The 5,000-nt window shown below is 42.9% G+C and overlaps 1 protein-coding gene across 1 annotated transcript in view; it reads left to right on the plus strand.

Annotated features, from left to right (window-relative positions):
- Positions 1-5,000, plus strand: part of LOC138024905 (uncharacterized) — a 37,678-nt gene that overhangs the window by 32,390 nt on the left and 288 nt on the right. The window lies entirely within an intron of this gene.

Below are 5,000 nucleotides of genomic sequence, written 5' to 3' on the forward strand. Positions count from 1 at the left end.
GGTTAACTCGTAGATAGGTCTCAATTTGATAGCTCTGCAAGGCTGCTGTCAATAATGGAGATGATAGATGTGGGTAGTGTATCCAAGTGAATTTAATAGTGTCTAAGTCAATTTAATGTGTAAAAATTAAAGTGCAGTTAGTGTTTTTTCTCCAGTCTTGTTTTTCTCATATAGTTCATCTTTTTATCATACTAAAGATTCATTGTAGTATCCTTTTTGCAATAACAGTAGACTGACTCGCAAAGTCTTCCATTTCACTAAATTTATCATTTTGGCATGTGATATACTTATTAACTAAATAAACAATGATATCATTGGAGCTTTTTTCATTCTGGGGAGCATCCTTGACCCAGAATAATGCCTTTTTCCCCAATGGGCATTTCATCATCCTTTAAAATATCATGCACATGATAAACATGTCTTTTTCCTTCTTCTGGTGCAACACCTAAAATATTATCACCATGTTTAGTCATATCAGGTTCTTGTAATAAGGTGTCCATTCACCTGCTGGCCCTTCCCCTAATTACACCAATCATCCACATCATTATCATTTGTATCGTTATTGTTTTCAGTACTGGCATTTGTTGTCTAGATCTGTTCTTTATTCACAAAAAGCAGATTGTTTGAACTTTCACTGACAGGTTGGCAGTCTTCGATGAATTTTGACCATTCTCCATTTTCATTTCTTGTGTTCAAAATTTCGAGCCAATTTTGTCGCGTTTCTATGCGATCATTTTGGAATAATTCACTTGTTTTGATTCGATAATCAGCAGCATCTAAAACTTTCCTTGCTCTGATATTCTGAAATTTATAGTGATGATTGTAGGCTGAGTTTTATTTTCAGTTTAATGGGCATGGTCTGTGAGTTACTAATGGACATTGGTAAAACATTCACTGTCGAACTTACATCTACAACATTGCCATAAGTGCTTAATTTACCTCCTCTGCGTAGCTCACTGAGATTTGTGCACAAGGGATATGCGGTGAGTCTTTCTTCCCATGGACTGAGTTAATTCAAGCACCTGTCGTTTGTCTTGAAAACGTGTCTTGTTTGCCTTTGAACAGCCCAGTAATTTTCGATCTTTTAAATTCCTGTAACAAAAGCACCGTACTTTGACTACGTTCTTTACTCTCTCTTTGAAATCGATACACCTAACAAATTAACGAAAAGTCGTAAGCTTACATATCGATAAACTTAGTAGAAACGACTTACGAACGCTGAACAAGATAAGACTTCATTTGAGGGCTGTAAATAATGGTAATTGAACTGAGTGGAGTGCAATTTGTATAGGTAATCACATGATTTCAAGTGCAATTTCAGTGGCCGATCCAGGGAGAGGGTCGGGGGGGGGGGGGGGGGCGGGCCAAGATAACCATGCCGTTTACCCTGTGAGTGTAGTAAATATGGAAGGAATCAAATCCCGTACCCTCTTAGATACAGGAGCTGGCAGCTGGCCATAATGTTGATGAAAAGGCGAACTCCCAATACACCTTATCCTTGGGGCTAGCAAATACGCTAAGATTAAAACGAATACCAGACCGAGAACTGGACTTCCGGGAAAGCTGGTGGCGGAGCTCACACGTTCTGGTTGGACAATGATGTCCCCCGGGAATCAAGTTGATTTAACAAGCATTTTTGTGTCGCAAACATGGTCCTTTGATTATGAAAATATGTGCAGGCTCGACGTGTTAGGACTCGATGGGAGATCGGTCCAGTGTCTGTCAAAGAGTAGCTGAAACGAAGTCCGGAATTAAGGGTGGTACGAAGTTGGGTTGCCGTGGAAAGAAAATCACCCCTCCTTAACTAAGGCTGGTACACACGAGGGAGCTTGCTCCTGAAACATGCTCCCGAAACACGCTCCCGGGTAAGTACCCCAACCAGTACACACGAAGGACACGACGAGGGAGCTGAATGATGAAACAACCCGATTGGGGAAAGGCAACTGTTGTGGATGAAAAAAGTAAGCCAATATGATTGGCCAACTGGAGACACGTCATGTCACGGCAAGCAAATTTCAGTGCACACGAGGGAGCTTGCTCCTGAAACAGACTCGTGCAACAGATTTGCCCCTGGAGCTTGCTCCCTCGTATCAAACCACTTTGATATGAGGGAGCAAAACTCGGGAGCAAAAGTTTTGTTACGCAGCATATTTATTCGCTAGAAATCGTTGGTGCAGACGAGGGAGTTTTGCTCCGGGAGCGTGTTGCAGGAGCGTGCTGCGGGAGCAAGCTCCCTCGTGTATACCGACCTTAACAACAAGCTGGGAAGTCTCAAGAGGCTAGATACGCTCACAGGAAGAGTTGAAAAACAACTGGAAATGCTTCAGAGATATGATAGGGTTATTCAAGACCAGCTGCCTCAAGGCATAGGAGAACGCGTGACAGATGTGCGAAAGGCAAAGAATTCTACATGCCGCAAAAGCCGGTCGTTCCAGAAACCGCTGAAAGCACCAAACTTCGCATCGTTTACGACGCTTCTGCCCGAGCGCAGGAGAGAGCTCCCTCCTTAAAAAAATGCCTTCATACCAATCCACCCTTGCAAAATTTGTTATGCAGCGTTTTGGTGAGAATCGGTCCCATTCTATGGCCATTTCAGGAGACCTTAAGCACGCCTTTCTGCAGGTTCGAATTTGAGAGGCAGATAGATGTGTGATACGATTTCATTGGTACAAAGATTTGAAGACCTCTTTTTGGCTTCTCACCATCTCCCTTCTTGCTTCGGGGAGTTATACAAAAATGGCATTCCAACGTTCCAGAATTGGAAGCAGATGTTTTGGTAACAATTGAGCAAGAATCCACTTATGCCAGACAGCTTTAGGAGCCAGGCCAGGCGAAACTGAGCTCTTAGGGATGCCACGGGACAAGGAAAAAGATGGGATCACTGTATCCTTCTCAAGTCAAAAGGCCGACCCAACCAAGAAGAGCTGTTGGGAAGCCTAGCAAGAATCTATGAGCCCTTTGGGCTTGTATATCCAACAACCTTGACCTGAAAGGTGCTGTATAAGGAAGCGTGTGACAGCATCGTTGGCTGGGACAAGACCTTGCCAAGTGTGTTGCTGTCAGGTTTAACTGCATGGAGAATGATGCTGTCAGATAAAGTCAAAGTACCACGAAGCTTAACCCGCCACCAGGAAGAAATAGAAGCCATTGATCTGCATGGCTTCGATGACGCAAGCGGCAAGTGTGTAGCGGCAGCAGTGTACGCAGTGGTATATCAAGCTTACGGTGTTAGTCAGGGCCTTGTCACAGTCAAGTCTCGTCTTTCTTAGCACGGACTAACCATTCCCAGACAGGACTTGGTGTCCGCTCATATGCTGTAAATCTTGTGCGAAATGTGAAAGAAGCCCTGACTGGGTACCCAGTGAGAAATGTCCGTTGTTGGCTAGATAGCTGTTTGGCTCTTCACTGGACAAAAGGAAACGGAGACTACTAGCAGTTCGACTATTCCAGGGTAGAGAAATACATCAAGTCAGAAGAGAATCCCGCAGATCACGGTAGTAGAGGCGGGCGAACAGATCAGCCACATTCCTTGTGGTGGCAGGGATCAGCTTGGCTTGGTAATCCAGAACGTTTGCCTTCCTACATTGTCACTAGTGCTATCCCTGAAAGTCAAGCCGAAGCCAAGGCTCTCAAGACGGTTTTGCCTGTCGCGTCTTCCACCGCGCAGGGGATTAAGCCTGACCATGACCAAAGTCCGGGAACAATACTGGGTTCCAAGCCTGTAAAGGTTAGCCAAGAAGGTGATTAAAGATTGCCATGGCTGCAAGCGCTTTCGAGAAATAGCACACGCACACCCACCCACAGGAAACTTGCCAAGGGACCGAACCCAAGGATCTGCACCATTGCAAGTTGTCGGCGTCAATTATGCTGGGCGGATCAAGTACGGGACCAAAGGACGGAAGGAGGGGAAAGCATACATAGTGCTTTTCGCCTGCAGTCTCACCAGGGCCAGGGTACTGGGTACTGTATCTGGAGTTAAAGGGATGTTCCATTGGGCAGTTTTTTGTGCAACTTGTCTTGCCGTGGCGTCGTGAGACAAGTTGCTCGAGAAGTTTTGCAGCGCTTTCAGCACGCGAAGTTCTTGAGGCGCACGGACGGCAACCGGTTGTCAGCTGTCTTCCTTTCTTGCATGTTGTCTTATATTGCCTGGTATCTTTTCACTATTAGGAACAATTAGTTTAAAAACCAGGGAGAAACGACTTTCCTAGCATGCAAAAGTTCACTTCCGGTTTCCAACCTGGATCAAAAACGTCAGGTGTGTCAGCTCTCCACTACGTACTCTGAAAACCAAACCCTCATTTCCGGTCTGGATAACTAGGCTTTTATAAACCAATTTCCCGTTAAAATGATACTCCCACATTTCTTGGTCAGGAGGCTCAAATTCAACTCTTGAAAGTCTTTAAAACACACAAAGTGATGATGGTGATGATGGTTATGATAATAACAATATTTATTATATAGACACTAATGAAATACCAGGTGATCTTTCGCGGGAAAACATGATATCGTCACACGGGAAAATAACATGTTATCTTCAGATGTGAAAAGATCACCATTGCTATGGTTACATAATAAATCGCGCCTTTGTTCTTCGTGTTACAGTGAAATGGTTTAGTATTTCATTGATGTTTATACAATAAACAGAACATTACATGACCGCTTGGAGACACGAAAGTTCTCTTTCCGTGTTGAACAACACTCGAAGAGAAATTTCGTATCTCCGCGCGGCCATGCAATATCCTCTATTTAATAATAATAATAACAAAAACAACAACAACAACCATGATAATAATAATAATAATAATTAAAATAATAATAATAACGATAACAATAACTTCATTCAATATTAACAACAATGATTTATTCTTTCATTAATTAATTCAACTTAAAATATTCTACAATAAAATACAAAATTTTAACGAAGCCTAATTAGTCATTACAAAAAATTACAAATTTACATAAAATATTATTCTTTATACCCGTAGTTTATAAAAGTGTTC

This window comes from Montipora capricornis, chromosome 2 (genome assembly GCF_036669925.1).
Source record: "Montipora capricornis isolate CH-2021 chromosome 2, ASM3666992v2, whole genome shotgun sequence".
Lineage (NCBI taxonomy): Eukaryota > Metazoa > Cnidaria > Anthozoa > Scleractinia > Acroporidae > Montipora > Montipora capricornis.